This window comes from Labeo rohita, chromosome 23 (assembly GCF_022985175.1).
Source record: "Labeo rohita strain BAU-BD-2019 chromosome 23, IGBB_LRoh.1.0, whole genome shotgun sequence".
In the NCBI taxonomy this organism is placed as follows: domain Eukaryota; kingdom Metazoa; phylum Chordata; class Actinopteri; order Cypriniformes; family Cyprinidae; genus Labeo; species Labeo rohita.
Genome location: NC_066891.1, coordinates 7,073,357 through 7,096,324, shown reverse-complemented (window position 1 = coordinate 7,096,324; position 22,968 = coordinate 7,073,357). Strand labels below are relative to the sequence as shown.

At 31.0% G+C, this 22,968-nt stretch overlaps 1 protein-coding gene across 2 annotated transcripts in view; it reads right to left on the bottom strand.

Moving 5' to 3' along the window:
- The window catches only part of acap3a (ArfGAP with coiled-coil, ankyrin repeat and PH domains 3a), a 95,318-nt gene that overhangs the window by 57,179 nt on the left and 15,171 nt on the right, over positions 1-22,968 (bottom strand). The window lies entirely within an intron of this gene.

The following is a 22,968-nucleotide window of genomic DNA, read 5'->3' as shown; positions in this document are numbered from 1 at the left end:
AAAATAAAAAATAAAATAAAATATTTATAATAAAAATCTAAAAATCTATATTAGTGCTGAAAAAATAGAAAATAATATCAACAAAATATGTGATATAATGACGCCACATGACACGTCATTAAATTTTATTTATGTGACAAATAAAACAAAAATAAAATAAAATCCATATTAATGCTGAATAAATAGGGAATAATATCAAACAAATATGCAACATAATGACGCCATGTGACGCATGTAGTCGATTTATGTGACAAATAAAAAAAAAATAATAAAAAAATAAAATTAAAGTAAAACATTCATAATAAAATTTAAAAACAAATTAAAAAAAATATTAGTGTTAAATAAATAGGAAACAATATCAACCAAATACACAACATAATGAGCTAATGTCACAAAAATAAAATCAAATTAAAAAATACATAATAAAATAAAACATAATCCATATTGTTCAACAAACAGGAAATATATCAACCACATATGCAACATTATGAGGTCATGTGACGTAGTCAGGTCATGTGACAAAAAGGTAGAATAAAATGCTTATTGTGGAATAACTCCTATTGTTCAATGTTCAGTTTTATTAATATGAATGTAAAAGTGAAGTATGAATTAAATATTGAATTGCTAAGATGAAATACTAACACAAACAATTATAACGGAACGGTAATATCTCCAAATTCTGGCATACATTTTGGCTGCACACTCAAAAGTATGTCCTTTCCCACAGCCAGTAAGATGGGACACACTTTTTAGTGCATACTCTACCATGAGTACGCAAATAAGGCGCAGCCATTGTGTGGATTTATGATGCTTTTACGTCAGATTTACTGTAATTATGAGCTTCTGAATCGTAAAACCCTTTCAAATCTTTGTCAAACTACAATTTGCCATTTTAAGGTAGCTCCAACATGTAAAAACAACCGAAACGACAGCCGTTTCAACAGTTAAAGTCCTTTAATCTTGTAATTAAGGTCATCCTGATGAGTCCTGAACACACCAGTAAGACAACTGACCAATCACATCTGTCCTTCTGCTTTCAGAAGGGCTGAAATTACTAGTTGCCATCTCCTCCCTCTTTCGTTCTTCCTGCGTGAGAAAGACTTTTCCTCTGATCTGTGGGGCTGTTTTAAAGCCTCAGGCCTTACGTTAAGCCACATCGCTGAGATCTGAAATATTTTTCTGACTCTTTACAGTCAGTAATCTCTCTGTCTCTGGCTGTGCTGTGTGTGTAATGTGTTTGACGGAGGCTGCACTGATGCATGTGTTCTCCATTTAGAGCAGAAGCAATTGTGCCTCCAGTACAGAGACAAACACACTTGTGCCACACAAGAGATGTTAATGGATGATGGACCCATTGTTCTTCCTCTCTGTTGTGGTCCCTGGGCCATGGATGTACAATTTATTCATATATTTATTTATTATTATTTAACTTTTTTTAGTTTTAATTAGTAAAATCAGTAAAATACACATAAAATACATATTTAAAAATATACTATAAATTGTTAATATGTACACGTATACGTTTATATATTTATGGCAATGAAACAATTGGTAAAGAACTATATACATTTATTTATTTTTTAGTTTTACAATTTACAGTTCTTTAAAAGTATTTAACAATATTTTAAAAAAAGGTGAATGTATTTTTTAAAAACTACAAATCTAATAATATTTTAAATATTTATATTTATACACACACTCTAAAAAAATTCCTAAATAATATAATAAATAATAACGTATAAAAGAAATAATAAATCAAAAATAATAAAGTATAAAATACATAATAAATTACATAATAAAATATGTACATACATATAAATCAAAAGTTTTTAACAATATTTGAAAATTATATTATATATATATTATATAATTATATAATATATATATATATATATATATATATATATTATATTTTTTTAAAACTAAAAATCTAATATTTTAAATATTTATATTTATACACAAAATCAAAAAAACTTCATAAACAATGTAATAAAGTATAAAATAAATAATAAATCAAAAATCAAAATAAATAAATAATAAAGTATAAAATAAATAATAAATAATTTATAATAAATAAACATTATATATACATATAAAATCAAAAGAAAAAATAAATGTGAATATATTTTTTAAAAACTAAAAATCTAATAGAATATTTTAAATATGTATATTTATACACACACACCGAAAATGATCATACATAACACAATAAATAATAACATATAAAAATAGTATAAATAAATAAAAAATACAAAACAATTTTATAATTTTTCAATAAATTAACAGAAAATATTTATATTTACACATGCACACTAAAAAAACAATCATAAATAATATCATAAATAAATAATCATCATAAATTTATATATATATATATATATATTTCAGAAATATTAATTATTATAAATTATAGTAATTACACATAGAATACACACACACACACAAGTACTTTTTTAGAAATATTATTCATTATATATTATTATTTTATGTATATATATTTGTGAAATATATTTGTGAAAGCGCAAAGTGAAAACGTTACACAAGTGCCAAACATGTCCAGAATTTACATGACTGTAACAAAGCACTTAACGCTTTTTGCTTTGCAGATAAAAAAAATAATAATAGTAACAAAAACAGCAGAAAGATCCCCTAAACTTGCATTAAAAGAGGGACTTTTTGTGCCTTGAAACCACCAGGAAAATCCCTGTAGCCACACTGCAATGCCCTAAAAGTCACTCAAAACACCTTTGCAACTGCAAAGCAATATCTGGCAACCACCTACAACTCCCAGCATCACTGTGTCAGGTTTTACAAGGACAAGCACTTCTTCAGAAACTGAAAAAAATCATTCTCCTACCACCGTTACAAAGATATTCAATGCACTGCTTTCTCACTGAATTCAACCGTTTTTGTTCATTCTTTGTATAAACTGCTCCATAATAAAGTCTGTTTTTATCCTTACAAAAACATTTGCTCATTCTGGGAATCCTGCCCTGACAACAAACCCAAGTCCAGCTTATATAATGTCTGACAACATGATGAAGTTCATCTGGTGTGTTTCTGAGGAGAGTGACAGTATGGCGGCTCCTGCAGCTGTCTGAGCTCCTGATGTGTTTCCTGGGCAGAAGCACAGCTGCCGTCCCGCTCTCTCCTTCACCCGTCATCATGCCGGCTCACTGCACATGGCACTCCCAGGATGGATGCGCATGTTGCCCCCGGCCCTGTAACCATGGCAACCGCTGTGGGGGCCGACCCCTCACTTACAAACCCCCCGTTACACTAGACCACTTGATCTTGCAAATGGAGAGAATACAAAGCAATACAGTTGGCCATGTGGGTGAGGAAACAATAGTAACCAATAACATCACAGCCTAACATATTTCATTCAACTTTTTTATCCAATCAAATCCAAAAAGGTAAAAATGTAAGTCCCACCCTACACTAACTATAATGTTTTAATGAAAAAAGCAATTTTCAGCAATTTTCTTTTTTCTTTTTTTTTTTAAATGAATTACAACACCAATGATGTTTGTGTTTAGGATTAAAGATATTAATATTAAAGATATTACATAAATTAATAACAACAATAATAAACTATCAGTTAATATTAGTATAGTTCATATATTAAAGATATATCATCTTCAAAGTATTTTAATTCACAAGCTACAAAAACTATAAAACTATAAAAATATACAAATATATATAAATATATTAGTATATATTATAGTAAATAAAAATATTAAAATCTTATATATATATATATATATATATAATTGAAAATGAATAAAAATTAAAGATATATCATCTTCAAAATATGTAAAATAAAAAATATATAAAAGCTAAACACTATTAAAAAATAGAAAAATGTATGTATATATATAAAAGTATATTGAAGTTGTAATAAAAAATATCAAAATATTTTTTTGGTAAATTGAAAATATTAAAATTAAATTATATAAATATTAAAATAAATCTAAAAGAAATATTACATATATAAATGAAAGTGAATAAAAATTTAAATGTAATAATAATAAAAATAATTATAAGAAACAACTAAATAATAAACTATTAGTTAATATTAATGTAATTAATATATTAAAGATATATCATCTTAATATATATATATATATATATATATATATATATATATATATATTAGTATTAGTATATATAAATCAATAAAAAGTCAATATATATCTCAAAATATTAAAATTCACAAGATATAAAAGCTAAAATATATTAAAAAAATAAAAATATACATATATAAAAGTATATTGAAGTTGTAAATAAAAATTAAATAAAATTATTTTTAATTGTAAATAAAAACATTAAAATAAATCTAAAAGAAATATTACATATATAAATATTTTAAATCACGAGCTATAAAAGCTAAAAAACTATTACAAAATAGAAAAGAAAAAAAATATATACATATAAGTTGTAAATAAAAAATAATAAAATTACATTTAATTGTAAAAACTGTAAAAATTTTACAAATATTAAAATAAACCTGAAATAAATGTCATATATATAATTGAAAATTAAAAATTATAACTTAATAATAAAAAACTAAATAATAAACTATTAGTTACTATGAATATAATTGATATATGAAAGATAATTATATTTATACACATACATATTCTAAGTTGTAAATAAAAAATATTTTAAAAAATCTAATATATATATAAAATTAATGGTACAATAAAATAAATATGAATAATTAAATACAATATTTAAAAAATATATTAAAAAATGTATATTTAACTGAAGCAGTTTCAGTATAGGGTCCTTGCACCATCAATGCTCATTGTCTATATACATTTTCTATACATATGAAACCAACAGCGCTGTCGAATGTAAGATGTTCACCACAACAGATCAGCACTGAAGACTACTCAATATAATAACATTACTGCTGAACCAGCAGAGACATGTTTGCTTCTGGCTCAGTGTCTAGCTGACTTCACATCCTCCAGCAGGGCCGGGCACTGTTTACACCCACAAAACCCGTCTACACGGCTGAAAACCAGACAAAGGAAGAAGAAGACTTGTTTATATCAGCTCTGTCAAATCAATCCAGACTTAGCATGGACGGTCTGAGCAACGCTTGCCCATCTGAGACGTTTACAAGACAAAAGGAAACAGAAACAATGGCCAGAGTTTGAGGCATTAAACGAATTTCATGAAACTACCAATATTTGCCAGTCCTACTGATGCCTGGTGTGTGTTTGCGCATGAGTGAACGGCATTATTGACCTTGACGCGTTTGCCAGAAGGTACCAGCTGAAAGGACCACGATCCTCGTCCTCCGGGAGCTCATCGTAATGAGAGAAACACTCCAGTGGACGCTATCAAATGACTCGCTAATTTGCAAAAGAACAGCTGAGAACAACATCCGCTGTTAGTGATGCTTTCCGCTGTGTCTCATTGTTATAATGCAACAGCAACATTCACTGCATGCGCTGTGATCTGCTAAAAGGGTCTCCATCCAGATGAGGTCATCAGGAGGGTCTGATAATGATGACATCACTGCACTGAGTATTGATTGATTGATTGCTCTGAGTGCTCTAGTGGAGACCGGTCTTTTATAAAAGAGTGTCTAAGTGAGTCATCCGCAGAGAAGTGTGTATGTGTGTGTCTATTCTTAGACTGTACACCTCTTAGTGCTCTTGTCTGGAGCTTTTATATTCAGTAAAAGCCTTAATTCTCCTGCAGCCTCCAGCTATACAGTCAGCCACTGACTAAAACAGAGCAAAACGTGCATCAGCGCGGCCAGAGTGCAGAAAAATTGAATTATGGTGCATTTTAAGATGTCTTTAATGTTGCTTTATTAATTCAAAGACAACTTCTGTGATTATCACAATGGTTTTAATGTGAATTTTGCTTTCAAATATTGTTATTTAATTGCTATATTGGTGCATATACTGAAAAAAAAATTTTCTTGCTTTAACAGTTTGGAAAACATACATTTTTTAAAATTAGATTTTGAATGCAACTGGCCAGTGATCAAAAACAGCAAAACTTGAATCATCATAGCCAGTCATGCTCAATTTATGGTCTCTGACAACAAATAAATAAATAAATAAACTAAATTTAAATAAATTTAAAAAATAGACAGATTAATTAATTAAATAAAAATGTACATCAGTGAGGCCAGTGTACACAATAACTGAATTAATAGCAAAACAACAGTGGCATATTAAAATTAATTCCAATTTAATGGATAAATTATAATTAATACATTTATAATAAATATAAATTATAATATATATAAATTTGGTTGCAAAAATATTGTTGCATTTTGAATCTGCTTGTATGCTGAATTCATGGCCATCTACCAAAAATAAATAAATAAATAAATAAATAAACTAAAGGATTAAATAAAAAATAAATAAAATAAAAAAGAATTTAACTAATTGCTTTAAATAAAATAAAATAAAATAATTTTAAAAAATAAAATAAACTGCTTTAACATTTTGAATCTGCTTGTTTGTTAAATTCATGGCCACTGTTTATATCACAGAATTCTGAGAAAAAAAGATGGAATTGGGACTTTGTATCACGCAGTTCTGAGAAAAAAGTAAAAATAATTAAATTAAATTAATAATAATAAAAATAATTATAAGAAACAACTAAATAAACTATTAGTTAATATTAATGTAATTAATATATTAAAGATATATCATCTTAATATATATATATATATATATATATATATACACATATATATACATACATATATATTAGTATTAGTATATATAAATCAATAAAAAGAAAATATTTATCTCAAAATATTAAAAATCACAAGATTTAAAAGCTAAAATCTATTACAAAAAATAGAAAGATATACATATATAAAAGTATACTGAAGTTGTAAATAAAAATTAAATACAATTATTTTTAACTGTAAATAAAAACATTAAAATAGATCTAAAATAAATATTACATATATAAATATTTTAAATCACAAGCTATAAAAGCTTAAAAACTATTACAAAATAGAAAAGAAAAAAATATACACATATAAGTTGTAAATAAAAATTAATAAAATTACATTTAATTGTAAAAACTGTAAAAATTGTACAGATGTCTTTAATGTTGCTTTATTAATTCAAAGACAACTTCTGTGATTATCACAATGGTTTTAATGTGAATTTCGCTTTCAAATATTGTTATTTAATTGCTATATTGGTGCATATACTGAAAAAAAAACCTAAATAAAATAAAGAATTTAACTAATTGTTTTAAATAAAATAAAATAAAATGAAATAAAATAAATTTAAAATAATTAAAAAAAAATAAAATAAACTGCTTTAACATTTTGAATCTGCTTGTTTGTTAAATTCATGGCCACTGTTTATATCACGGAATTCTGAGAAAAAAAGCTGGAATTGGGAGTTTCTGAGAAAAAGTTCTGAGAAAAAAGTAAAAATAATAAAATAAAATGTCCAGTGTACATAAAAGTTCATTTTAAAATGCAAATTTAAAAAAAGACAAATTCTTTTAATATCATAATTCTGTTTAGCCATTAAGTTTTCTAACAGCTGTGCCAGTTTTCTTCATTCTTGGCTGTTTGTTTTTTTCATTTATTTGAAGCCTCTGATGTAGGATGCAGTGATCCATAAATGGAAACACTAGAAAAATAAGCAAGCTAATGTACAGCAAGTATCATTATCGCAAAATAAACAACTTGAGGCCGATAAAAAGACTCCTCTACTTTATGACAAGTTAATGACTGTACATTATCCCTTAAACATCTATCAGTGACGCTACTTCTCTCTACAGCTGTATGACTCGCTGCGTCTGTGTTTGTTTTGCAATTCACGTCTGGTTTTAGTCTCTGGCGAGAGTGGGACGTCTCCAAAAAGCCACAGACGGATTTAACCCAAGCGGGTTTCCTTTCTAGCCTGCTTTATGGGTGTGTGGCGTGTGGAGGACAGGCCAAAAGCAGACGGGGCCGTCCAGCTCATTGGAGACGTCAGCCCTCAGACGTCTCTCAGCGAAAGCGTGTTGATTTTGGAGGGGTCAGCATGCAGTCAAGCATCAAATATGTGTCATGAGCAAAAAGAGAGGAGAGCGGCGCACCAGGACCCCTCCTAGGCCTAGACCCCGCGAGCCCACCGCGGCCAGATACACCATGAGTTATCTGTGTTTAGTGGTGTTCTGGCAGGGCAAAGTGAACCCAGCTGGCGTGTGCGTGCAAACAATTCCCTAATCGCCGCTCTGAAACCCGCCTGCGAGAATCATGTGTGAGAAAACACGGCGGTCCTCGCTTTATCGGATGCTCTCCCGCCAAAAACCTGTTGCTGTCTGAGAGGTGATGTCACAAAACGTCTCCAGACGGGCGGAGGTGCTAATGTGTCCAGGACTGAGGGGTTTGCGCAGGGCAGTGTGGGAGTTTAACTAATGTTACACACACATTCACACAGGTCAGAGCAGATGGAGATCAGATTGTCGTGAAGCCAGCACCTCTCAACACAAACACCGCAAGTCATTCAATAACTCAACTCTATATGATACACACCTGAACTCTGTGGAAAACTTAGCTTACTCTAAAAATGATTTAGCTTTTTGAAATCAATCAATCAATCAAAATTCTGACTTTTTGTCTCAGAATTGCATAATACAAACTCGCAATTCTGACATTTCTGTCATAACTGTGAGATATAAACTCGCAATTGCGTGTTAAAAAGTCAGAATATCAGGATATAAGCTCACAATTCTACATTTTTAGATATAAGAGATAAAACTAGCAATTCTCATGACTTTTCTCACAAATGTAAGTTTGTATCTCACAATTCTGACTTTTTTCCCCACACAGATTATATCTTGTGTTTTTTCCCAGAATTGTGAAAGACTGAAATGTTCTCAGAATTGAGATTATATCTCACAATTCTGACTTAATAACTTAAGCGTTATAAAGTCACAATTGCAAGATATAAAATCGTAATTCTACGAAAAAAAAGGTCAGAATTGAGAGTCTGTATCACACAATTCCGAAAAAAAAAAGAAGTAAAAATCGCAAGTATGCATCACGCAATTTTGAGAAAAAAGTCGGAATTGCAAGTTTATATTTTACAATTCTGAAAAAAAAAAAATAGAGAGAAAGAGTGTGTATCACGCAATCACGAGAAAAAAAGTCGGAATTACACATTTATATTGCAATTCTGAGAAAAAAGTCAGAATTGCGAGTGAAAGTCAGAATTGTGAGTGTGTATCACGCAATTCTGGGAAAAAAGTCAGAATTGCTAGTTTATATCTCACAGTTCCGAGAAAAAAAGTCGGAATTGCAAGTTTGTACCGCAATTCTGAGATAAAAAGGTTGGAATTGAGAGAGAAAGTCAGAATTGTGTGTGTGTATCATTCAATTCTGAGAAAAAAGTCGGAATTGCGAGCTCATATCTTACAATTCTGAGAAAAAAGTCGGAATTGCAAGAGAAAGTCAGAATTGCAAGTGTATATCACGCAATTCTGAGAAAAAAGGGCAGAATTGCTAGTTTATATCTTACAATTCGGAGAAAAAAAGTCAGAATTGCAAGTTTGTTTCATGCAATTCTGAGAAAAAAAAGTTGGAATTGCTAGTTTATATCTATATGCTGAGAACAAAGTCAGAATTGCGAGTTTGTATAACGCAATTCTGAGAAAAAAGTCGGAATTGTGAGTTTATACCCTACAATTCTGAGAAAAAAGTCAGAATTGCAAGAGAAAGTCAGAATTGCGAGTGTATATCACATAATTCTGAGAAAAAAGTTGGAATTGCGAGTTTATATCTTACAATTCTGAGAAAAAAGTCGGAATTGCTAGTTTATATCTTACAATTCTGAGAAAAAAAAGTCAGAATTGAAAGTTTGTTTCATGCAATTCTGAGAAAAACGTTGGAATTGCGAGTTTATATCTATATGCTGAGAACAAAGTCAGAATTGCGAGTTTGTATAACGCAATTCTGAGAAAAAAGTCAGAATTGTGAGTTTATACCCTACAATTCTGAGAAAAAAGTCGGAATTGTGAGTTCATACCCTACAATTCTGAGAAAACAGTTGGAGTTGCGAGTTTGTATCTCACAATTCTGAGAAAAAAAAAAGTCAGAATTGCAAGTTTGTATCACGTAATTCTGAGAAAAAAGTTGGAATTGTGAGCTTATATTTCACAATTCTCAGAAAAAAGTTGGAATTGCGAGTTTGTATCATGCAATTCTGAGAGTTTTTTTTTTTTTTTTGATGCCAAAAACTGGCTTCCATATAAAAATAGTACAGTCCTGTTTTTATGAACTTTTCCCACCCACCATAACACTATTTTCTTAATGAGATTTAGTTTTTTGAAGCTTTCTGGGCCTTGAACATGGTAGTTGCGTTGCTGTCTATGCAGGGCCAGAAAGCTCTCAGATTTCATCAAAAATATCTTAATTTGTGTTTCGAAGATGAACGAAGGTCATTCACTGAAAAGTGCAAAAACTCTAATGAACACTTGACCTGAAGTGCAGTCAGAGCTACTTATGGCAGCAAATGCAATGACTGAGCTCTCAAACATCATCTGAAATAGGCTGGGATAGACAGCGCTCCCACAGCCCCACACAGCTCACAGCATGTGATCTGAGAGAGCTGTGATACAGTATCTTCACAGCTATCGATGGAGAAATATTCCACCACCCATCTCTGAGCAGCACTGGAGGAAAGCTCAGGGTCACTTCCTGTCGCACCAGACCACAGTGGGAATGCCAAGAGGTGGTCTATAGAAGTTGTGTGGCATGGATTAAGGTCTTCAAGAAGTTTAAAAAAGAAGTAGCTGTGGCTCAAATGACACGTTCCTCTCTACATAAGCTTCATTATATCCTGATATTGTCTTGATATGATAAGAGGAAATGAGAGAGGAAGGACACAGAAGAGTGAATCTCCACAGAAGGGGCGTGAAATCACTTCCTTCCTGACGTCTATGGCATATCTACATCAGGAGATAAAGCCCTGACACGGATGAGATGGAATATACTGTAGAGATAATTACAAACCAACCCAAACCAAATTTGTGTTTCGAAGACGAACGATGATTTTACAGGTTTGGAACAAGTAATTAATATCAGAATTTTCATTTTTAGATTAACTATCCCTTTAAATCAAAACTGCACAACATGCAAGGGCTCAAACTGATGCAGCTTTGCTGAAAAAGTGGTGCAATAAATTCTTGGCACTTCTGACCCGATCTGTTCGTATCAAAATAGCTTGTGCAAAAAATAAACCATGAAGCTATTTTAACAATTTCACTGTCAACACCATTTGAAGCGACTGATGCTATGCAAGCAATGCACTAAAACAGCCAATAACTGCAGGCCACCATTGGGCTTTGATGCAGCCAAAGATCCCAGCGTGACCCTGTGACTCCAGCCTGACCTCTGACCCCTGAAAAGAGAGCAGCTGCCATAACCATCCCTCATCATGACTAGAGAATAAACAGGCTCACACACTTCAGGAGAGACTTGGAAGTATTTACACTAGTCTATATTACAATGCTAAATTCAAGTATTCAAACATGAATGTGTCAAATGGATTTATGGAGTCAAAATAAAACAAACAACAGTTTTAGAGCTTATGGATAAAGAAAATATGAGGTTTCATTTCTGTGGCGTCTGCAGTGGTTAAAACAATAAAAACAGCTCCAGAAAAGGAGCAAAGTTCAACCGACAACAACTATAGTCTAAGCAAGAGTGCCAAAGAGTGTTAAAATCTGTTAAGAATAAAATATACTCATAAAATGTACATTTGTAACCATTTGAGTAGCAATTGCATTGCTAAAAACCTCATTTGGACAACTTTAAAGTAGACATACAACTTGTGCACTACATTATTAATCTTTTAAGGTCATATGACGGCTTTGAATGATGAACAAACCATTTAAATCGTTATTTGCTAAATTTTCCCTCTTCTGCAGCTCTCAAATTTCATTCATGTTTACGTAATGAAATATGATCTTTGTGTTTATGTTTTACAACATTAATCTGTAGTATGAATTCAGAAGACTTGAAATATTATGATGATTTGTTGAGTCTCCATTCACTTCTATTATATGGAAATAAGCAGCATGAACATTCCGCTAAACATCTCATTTTGTGTTCCACAGAAGAAAGTCAGTCATACAGTGTTTGAAGTGAATATACTTTCAAACTTCCAATTTTTAGTGAACTGTCTCTTTAAATATTCAGTAACTGATGGCTTTTCTCCTAGTTCACCCAAAAATTTAAATTCTGTTATTAATTACCAAACCTGTAAGATCTTCATTCATCTTCAGAACAAAAATTAAGATATTTTTGATGAAATCTGAGAGCTTTCTGACCCTGCAGAGACAGTAACGGTACCACGTTCAAGGCCCAGAAAGATAGTAAGGACATCGATAAAACGTTACATGGACTGTTTCAACAAAGCACTTACTGCCTTTCTGGGTCCCAGAATAGCTTTTTTTCATTAACAAACCATTTATTGTTGCTCTAGCTGTGTTATTTTTTACAGCTATGGAAGTTTTGACATGTATTCTCTGTCACAGTCTAGTGGGATTTCATTACCACTACATGTTTGTCCAAGAGTTGACGCTAAACCCTGAAAGAGGCCAGCACAACGCTGGGGCTTATGGGCGAATCCTCTGGGATTTAAATCTGACTGGAGGAAGGACGGGGCCACAGACCACTGAGTCTGGTCTCGTGAGGTTGAGAGGGACGGACGCCAGCCGGACTCAAAGCGCTGACCCGTAACATCCTTCCTGAGCCAGGCTATGATTGGACAAATTAGCTATAGGTGTCATTTTCCACTGTGTTTTTAAAATCACACGGTTTGGTACCTGCAATGTCAGCATAGTGTTAAGTAATTAACGGATGTGACGAACGGGAAATTATATCAGTGGGTGACGAGAGTGATGGATGAAGTGGTTTTTACAGGCCTAATAAAAACAGGAAGGAGAAAGCACAATGTCATTAAAAAAGAAAGACAATGCATCAAGCTCAGTACTGTTTAACAGGGACATGTGTCAGGAATATGGAAATGACAGCAAACATTGGGGAGGGAAAAAAACACTATGTCTGACTCAAAATGTTTTAATTTTATGCTTGATTTATCCTTGGCATCTATGTGATATATTACAATAGACTAATAAAATATTAAATAACATTTTATATATTCAGATAAAATTAACATTGCCAGAATGTCAAACATTATTATTATATTTTAACTATTACATATATTTGATATACAGTATTACAATAAACCATATAAATATAAAATATAAAAAATAAAATTGTATTAATATTCACACAGCCACAATATCAAAACATTATTATTATTATAATTATTAATATTATTATTATATTTTAACTATTACAAATATTTGATATATTAAAATAATCTAATGAAATAAGAAATACAATTTTATATATTAAAACAAAATTAACACTGCCACAATGTCAAAACATTATTATTATTATTAATATTTTAACTATTACATATATTTGATATATTACAATAAACAAATAAAATATAATAATTAATATCTAAAAAAAATAATATATTCAAATAAATGAACACTGCCACAATGTCAAAACATTATTATTATTATTATTATATTTTAACCATTACATACAGTATATTTGACATATTAATAAAATTGTATGTATTTAAATAAAATTAACACTTCCACAATGTCAGAATATTATTATTATTATTATTATACTTTAACGCTTACATATATTTGATATATTACAAATAAAATTAACACTTCCACATGTCAAAACATTATTATTATGATTTATTATTATTATTATTATCATTATTATATTTTAACTATTAAATATATTTGATATATTACAATAAACTAATATAAAATATAAAAAATTTACGTATTAAAATAAAATTTACACTGCCACAATGTCAACACATTATATTATTATTATTATTATTATATTTTATTTTAACTATTACATTTGATATATTACAATAAACAAATAAAATATAAAACCAAATAAAAATTTATATATATAAAAAAAAAAAAATATATATATATATATATATATATATATATATACATTTGGTTTTAAAACATATATAGTAACATAAATCACTAAAATATAATACAACTATTTTAATAAAAAGAACACAATGAGTAAAACTGCCAGAATGTGGTGTTTTATGCACTAATCAATTGTTATTTATAATATATATATATGATATGCCATTTTATGGATTTTTAAAAAAGGTGAATTTGTGCCAAAAAACTGAGCGGGACTTTTTGATTTGCAGTTCTAGTCTCTTACAGTACCTGAGGGGTCTCAGTTTCGGCGGGTGTAAATTAAAGTGAGCCTTGGGTATTTGCAGTATACGGCCCTTTCGGCCCTTTCTTTGCGTGTGGCCTGCGATTAGGGCACCGCCGATGGGGAACAGACACTTCAGACGTGAAGCCCAGCAACCAAACAAAGACCGTCATGGGGAGGAAGTGGTATAATTAACCCTTTCAGGTCACGTATTTTATTCTCACACAATACCGCCATACATTGGCTTCCCGCTCACTGAGTCCGACAACTATAGACAAGCACTCGGTCTGCATTCCTTAGCATCTCTCAGATCATTTTTTTTTTTGCATTACAGTGTTTTATTTAAATTTCAAACCACTTGGAATATCAGGAATGCGAGATGTTCATGACAGCTAGACATAACACTAGGGGCAAGGATGTAGTGAAATATCAGACCCAAATGTAGGTCCAGGAGTGAAGACGGAGGGCAGACAGTGAGTGTTCAGGATGTGAAGCGTCTTGGCTAGCCGGGCTGGTTTATATTAGCTCAGGGTGGTCTGTCGTGACTCCAGCATGCAAAAATGTCAAAGGAGATGCAGAGAGACACACACAGACGTACTCTGCCTAGCCAGACTGAGAGGGATCGAGGACGCAGGCTTTGAAAAAAAGACCTCACAATGTGTCACTGCTGGGGTGAGGGACAAAAGACACTCCCAACTCTCATTCCAGAGAGAGAGAGCTCAATGAAAAATGAGGGAATGAGGGTTTATGCTGCCGTTTCTTACCATATCTGAGAAAAAAAGAGAGAAGTCGCACATAAAAGAATCTCTTGTCGCTCCAGCAGTCTTGGCTCTGGTTGATGTGGAGAGATCTTACATTTTTGTGGGCTGCACTTGTAGTTTGGACAGGCTTTGGAACAACATACCAGACACGGGGAGTTTTTGTTCCTGGAAATGTGTCCTGTAAAAAAGCTGCTAAAACCGACTCAGAACATACTGAACAGTTGAAACTTTCACTGTGGCACAAAAATATGTATTTTGATTTCTTTAATGGTTTTTGAAAGGCATATTGCTGCAATTTTGCCATCTGAAACCAATGGGGAGTTGTAAAAGAGCGCTTTTACTGCAAAATTACAAACAGCTGACAAGATGATAATCTTTATGTTTTTGTCAAATGGCCGACATTAAACTTATATACCATTGTCTAAAATTAAAAGTGTACAAATTAAAAATAAAACACTAAGAACAATCTTTTTTAAATGCTACAAGTGATTTTAGGCATGACAATATTATAATTTACAGTAAAAAAGACATTAATTTTGAGTTTGATGAAGATTTCGTTTACTGAAAAATCATACTGCAAAATTACAAATATCTTACAAGACAATAATTTATATTTTACTGATAAAAATTGATAAATGGCTAATATTAAACTACTGTACTGTGCCTAAAAATTAAATAAATGTCTAAATAAATTAAATAGTAAAAAAACATGATTTTTAAATGCTACGATTGAATTCAGGCAAGACAACATGATGCACAGTATTAAAATTATATTTAAAGATTTGCTGAAGATCTATTTTGCTGAAAAATCATTCTGCAAAATTACAAATAGCTCACAAGATAATCATTTTTATGTTATTGCTAAAAGCCGATAAATAGCCGATATTAAAGTTCTGTTCCATGCCCAAATAAATAAAACAAAATGCCTAAATAAATTAAAAATTAAATACTAAAAACCATGATTTTTAAATGCTCCAAGTGAATTTGGGCATGACAACATTTTAACGCACAGTTTTAAAAAGATATTCACTTTGAGATTTGCTAAAGATCTATTTTGCTACAAAATTATTTCTTTAAAATGACAAATAGCTGTTAACTATAACTGACATATGGATGATATTAATTATGACTACATAATTTAAAAATAAAACACTAAAAACAAGCATTTTTAAATGCTACATGTGAATTTAGGCAAGACGACATTATAATGCACAGTATAAAAAATGATATTCATTTTGAGATTTGATTAAGATCTCTTTTACTGTAAAATCATACTGTAAAAATACAAATAGCTGAAAAGATGATAACCTTTATTTTATTGCCAATAACAGATAAATGGTTAATACTAAAATTCTACACCATGTCTAAACAAATGTTAAAAAATAATAATAATAAAAATAAAAAATGTTTAAATAAATTAAAAATAAAACTAGAAACAATTGTGTTTAAATGCTACAAGTGAATTTAGTAGGCATAACAAAATTCTATACCATGCCTAAATCAATAAAAAAATTAAATGTCTATATAAACTTAAAAAACACTAAAAACAATAATTTTTAAAATGCTACAAGTGAATTTAGTAGGGCCCTATGAAACCCTTTTTTTCCCCCCCAAATTCTGTTTTTTTCAGGTTTTTTTCTGTTTTGATTTTTCTGGATTCTCCACTCTGTTCTTATAATTAAATTCTATTTTATTAATCAAAAAGCATGTCTAATTAATTGAAATCATGAAACGTACACAATTTAACAGCAATTTAATAAAAGCTTAACAAAAAAATATATTTTAAAGCCCTATGAATTTTCTCAAATTCAGTTTTATTTTTACTAAATTCTGTGTTTTCCATTCATTTTCTGGATTCCATTTGAATGGTTTTTATTAAATTTAATAATTAAAAACATCTAATAGATTGTATTTAAAAATAATACTTTTTTTCCCCCGCCCAGAAATACTGTGCTGTGTATCTACATTTTTCTGGTAAATATTCTTTTGCTAAATACTCCTTAAAAAATAATGTTTTAATAATAATTTAATAATAGTAGTAGTAGTACTATCATTACATTAAGTAGTATATTTCTGTCACATTTTCTTCAAGTTAAACTAAACTTTTATTTTGACGTGTTGCTGTGAAGAAGTTTAAGTTTCTGTTTGTATATGATATAACTATAGCTTTTCTCAAAAGAAATGGTAAAAATCTTATTAGGTGACTTTCAGAGCAGTTCTAGAGATCACGTTAATGTATTCATGTACTTATATATTGAGGCGGCAGAGGCTAATAACACCACACGTCCATATAGTCCACTAGTCCATATCACGTTTTGATATAAGTATACTTACCTACTTTTGATTTATTCATCCAAAATTTGTCAAATTCCGTGACATTCCATGTTATACAGTAAATTCCATTTTTATGACTGGATTCCAAGATTCTGTGCATGCTTTCTTTTTTCCATTCTTTTTTTCCTGTTTTTAAAATCACTCTTTTAATATAACTCTATATAAATAAAATCACTATTATATCTAATGTGTACCAATATGGTACAGATTTATTGTGCTTCCCAAAGCTGACTTGTGGTTATTCCAGTTTCCATCAGTGGAAGGACTGAGGCTCTATAGCTTCCGAAGGACTTCTAGGAAGAGCAAATAATGACACCATGAACTGTCTAAGATAAACATGCAAACAAAACCAGAGGGAGGTCACAGTTCATAGGTTATGCTCATCTCTCCTTCCTCCAGGTGTTTCCTGAAAACTGGGTTCAATAATAAGCTCTAGACGTCACCACGCTGTCATCCTGACCAGGACCAGGATGTTGATAAGCTTTCCATAGTATGTGATGTAAACCAACATACGCTAGTCTCCATGACAGGAAGCTACTGGAGTCCATCCTATACAAATTGATATTCATCACAGCCTATAGAATCACAATGGTGAACTGAAAAATTCTGGAATGATTTCCCCATCTAATTAAAAGTTTAAACATGACAAACTTGGATTTAAACATGAGGAAATGAATTACTCATTCCATAATGCACTGTGAATGATGTAAGTGATCGGAAATAATGGTACAATATTAGACTCTAAGACACTGATTTCAAGTATAAGAAATGCGTCAACACAGGAAGTTTTGAAGAAGAAATGTCAGCTCAGATGTTCCACACTGATGGATGTGGTTGGTGTATATTTAGTGCTCTTGGAAGTGGCAGCAGGTCTTTAGGGAATGGAGCTTGCATCAGTGTGCAAACAGGCCTGCAGTGGGAAGAGCAAGTTCCCTCATGCCTCATTAAGCCTGAACGCAAACCACAGGCTCTCCTGAGACTCACAAGCCATCAATGTAACATTGACACCAAGCCACCAATAAAGGGAAAGCCTTCAATAATTACACAGAGCACACTAATGAGCATTAACTGAGGTTTTATGTAGGAACTGATTACATGATGCCACTAATTAGATGCTCATTTTACACTACCGTTCAAGAGCTTGGGATCACTAAGATTTTGTTTGTTTTTTTAATTAAAACAAATAAATCTTTATCCAGCAAGCATGCATTAAATTGTTCAAAAGTGACCATAAAGACATTTATAATATTACAAAAGATTTCCTTTTCAAATGCTGCTTTTTTGAACTTTCTATCCATCAAGGAATTCTGGAAAAAATATATAATTTTTTCACAAAAAACTAGTGCTATCAAATGATTAATCGCTTTTTGTTTACATAATATATGTGTGTGTACTGTATATATATGTATATATATATATATATATATATATATGACCCTGGACCGCAAAACCAGTCTTAAGTCGCTGGGGTTTATTTGTAGCTATAGCCAAAAATACATTGTATGGGTCAAAATTATTGATTTTTTTATGGCAAAAATCATTAGGAAAAGTAAAGTAAAGATCATGTTCCATGAAGATATTTTTGTAAATTTCCTACTGTAAATGTATGAAAACTTAATTTTTGATTAGTCATATACATGTTTAAGAACATTATTTGAAGAACTTTAAAGGCGATTTTCTTAATATTTTGATTTTTTTTCCCCCCCTTAGATTCCTGATTTTTAAATAGTTCTATCTCTGCCATAATTGTCCCTTTATTGGCCAATATTGTCCCTTCCTAACAAACCATACATCAATGGAAAGCTTATTTATAAATCTCAATTTTGAAAAAATGACCCTTATGACTGGTTTTGTGATCCAGGGTCACACACGCACACACACACACACACACACATATACATATACATATACATACACATACACATACACACACACATATATATATATATATATATATATATATATATATATATAAACACATATATTATGTACTCAAAAACTGTTATTTTGGATGCAATTAAAACACACACACACAAAAAAAAAATAAAACAAAAACAAAAACATCCATTTTCACCACTCATAATAAGAAGAAATGTTTCATTAGGGCTGGGTTTTGACAAATTTCATGATTCAATTCAATTCTGATTCACAAGCTTGTGAGTCAATTTTCAATTTGTTTTGATTTGATTATATTCAAAATGGATTATTTTGGATATATATCAGGTACAGTACATGCAAGATTTTCTCAAGGAAAAAAATCTTTCAACTAATGCTGTAAAGTATACATGAGAGTCAGTTGGTATTACATCAATATAATTTTGAGATTAAAATGAACTGATTTGTATACAAATGCTTAAATTACACTCAATTACAATTTTATAATAATAAAGTTATAATACTAACTTTACAATTAAATAATTATATTTCTACCCCAATTTATTTTTTAAAAATACCCTATAAACTTTTAAATAATGACTGTCATTAAATCTTGATGGAAATGAAAAATATGTACGATCTAAGAACCAAACAATGCCAGAAATATGAAAGAAATTTTAAAATAGTTAAAACAAAAGACAAATAGTTAAAACAAAAGACAAATAAGAAATAAAAAAAAAAATACATTGTAATAACGGGCAAAAATCTATGCATTTTGATCTGTGATGAACTATATACAACATTTATTTCTTGCAACAATTTTTTATTGTCCAAAATTAGTGGACAATAAAACAATAGGGAAAAAAAATGGCATATACTTACACTGAAGAACTAAATTATTAAATGATCAATAAAATACTCATTAAAACTGTGGTGACTAACTATCAGTAAACATTTCTGCAACTGTTAAAATATATGGAACTACTCTCATGAACGTGCATAAAGTCATTATTTTTGTTTTCTTTGTGCAAAAAGAGTATTCTCATAGCTTTGTGACATTACAGTTGAACGACTGATGTCACATGACTATTTTTAAAACGTCCTTACTACATTTCTGGGTCTTGAATGTGTCAGTTGTGTCTATGCAGGGTCAGAGAGCTCTTGGATTTCACCAAAAATATCTTAACTTGTGTTCTGAAGATGAATGAAGGTCTTACAGGTTTGGAAAGACATGAGAGTGAGTAATTAATGACAGATTTTTTATTTTTGGGTGAACTATCCCTTTAAAGCAAAAGGATACTCAAGGTTGCGCACTATTGTATTCAATTGTAATGCATGTTGTACACAACAACTGTATGTTACAATGTGCTATTGTAATGGTTTTGAAAACCTGGCTCACTCAGTTTGAATGGAGCTTTGGGTGCTGTGAATAAAACACACACACACACCCTGCTGAGTTCGCTGAGCCTTCGTTAATATTCCAGTAGGCCACCATCATCCACACGCGCTTCCTGTGCTGCACAGGGACAGGACGGAGCAGCGCAGAGGGAAAGACCCTGAGCGTGCTGAGAAAGCGAGTGGGTTTGGCCCGATCAGAACCAGATGCCTGTAAGGGCTCCAGATGTGAGTGAGCAACATCTTAGAAACAGACCCAGATGAAGCGACATGATTCACGAACAGCGGGAGAGGAACCGTTAGATACAGGACAAAGACTCAGACGGAAGAAATAAATAAAATAAAGAAGTCCAGTTAATGCCAGGTTCCCTCTCTGGACTTCCTCAAAGCGGTTCCTCTGTCCAGAGTAAAGTACATCAATCAGAAAAGTACAGTCAGTTCGACCTGGTTTTAATCCACAGTTCAAGTGCTGTCTTTAAAACACATTTAGTTCAAATGAACTGTTACTTTAGTACTTGAATTTGATGCAAAAACTGCAGTCCGTTGTTCACCATCATAGTTTCTTAAAGGGACAGTTCACCCAAAAATGAAATTTGTGTCATTAATTACTCACCCTCAGATCAAGTCAGACAATAACCAATGGTTCAGTGAGTTGATTCAGTCCATGATTCAAACCTCTGACTCACCAACTGATTCAGGTGATTCACTAAAAAGAATCGTACTAACAAGAATTGCAAAAAGTATATACTTTGTTAAGTACACAAAATAAGAGCATCAGCGTAATTTCCCATCCTCATGCCTGACGGCTGTAAATCACACCATTTACTGTACATGACTAAGCCAGAGAGAGCATTACGGTAACTATTCATATAAATGCTAAATTACAGTATTAGAGATTTACAAACTCATAACCGCCCACTGAGATGCTGCCTGCTGTGAACTTCCTGTGCGGGTCAGCAGAAGGGAAAGACGGGAGTGGGTGGATGATGATAATCCTAACTGAGAACCATTACATCCACCTGTTGGTCACGCTAGGGGGCTTTCAACTGCTTTAGCCGTGTTTTGAAGGATTGGAGGTTGTTTACTAGTACTTTAAGAAATGCTGCATGTCTTAAGGTTTGAAAGGAATCGCTTAGCATTGAATGAAAGGCTTCATGTTGTTCTTCCTGTGGAGATGGCAATAGAAAGACTCCATCACCTATCAACAGGAGGCTTCATGGGAAACTCTTTACAGTAAACTCCTGTTGTACACTGAAAAAAAATGGCTTTAAAACCATTATCAATCAAAAAAAGCTAGTAAATCTTTTTGTTTTGTCTACAACTTCATGTTTCAACAATCAACAATCATTTTTTTAAGTCTACACTGAGCGAATTTAGTGTAGAAACAATTTTCACTCAGGTATTTCACAATTAAATATAAAAAAACTGCAATTAACACTTTGAATTAAATGTAAGATTTTGAAGTACAGCGTAAAAAAATGATTTTTTAAAAAAAGTACAGTAAATAAAATATACATTTCACAAGAAAATACTGTTTCAGTTTCGCTACTTTAATAATTCATGTTTAATTTTGTAATACTTGCTGTTTTTTGTAATTGTTAGTGAGATTTATTAGCAATTTCTGAATGAAAATTGTTTCTACATAATTTTTTTCGGTTTACAAAAACTGAAATAGTACTTTCTTGTAAAATGTACTCCAGTAAGTAAAGGTCCACGATTTTAAGCATTTTTATTGTTATCGGTATCATTTTAAAAAAATTGCTGGTAAAATAATTTAAAAGCATTTTAAGAAAATATTTGTCAAAGCCTGTTATTCTTAATTTCAACATGAATTTTCATTTTTACACCAGACATAGGCCTATATTTTGGTTCAAAATATCGGTTATCGGTTTACTTTATCTGTAATAATCAGTAAAGGTCATTTTCAAAACCTATTTGCCGATAAAATAATTTGAAAGCATTTAAAAAAAGTTTTTGTCAAAGCCCTTGGTATTCTTAATTTTGACATGAGTTTTCATTTTTACAGCAGACATATATATATATATATATATATATATATATATATATATATAAAAAATATCGGTTATCGGTCTGCTTGATCTGCAACGATGGGTATCGGTCATTTTCAAAACTAATTTGCCGCTAAACTAATTTGAAAGCGTTTAAAAAGTTTTTGTCAGATTTCTTGTCATTCTTAATTTTGACATTAATTTTAATTTTTACACCAGACATATATATTGGTTTAAATGATCAGTTATCGCCATACTTGATCTGTAACAGTCGGTATCGGTAATTTTCAAAACCAAATTGCCAATAAAA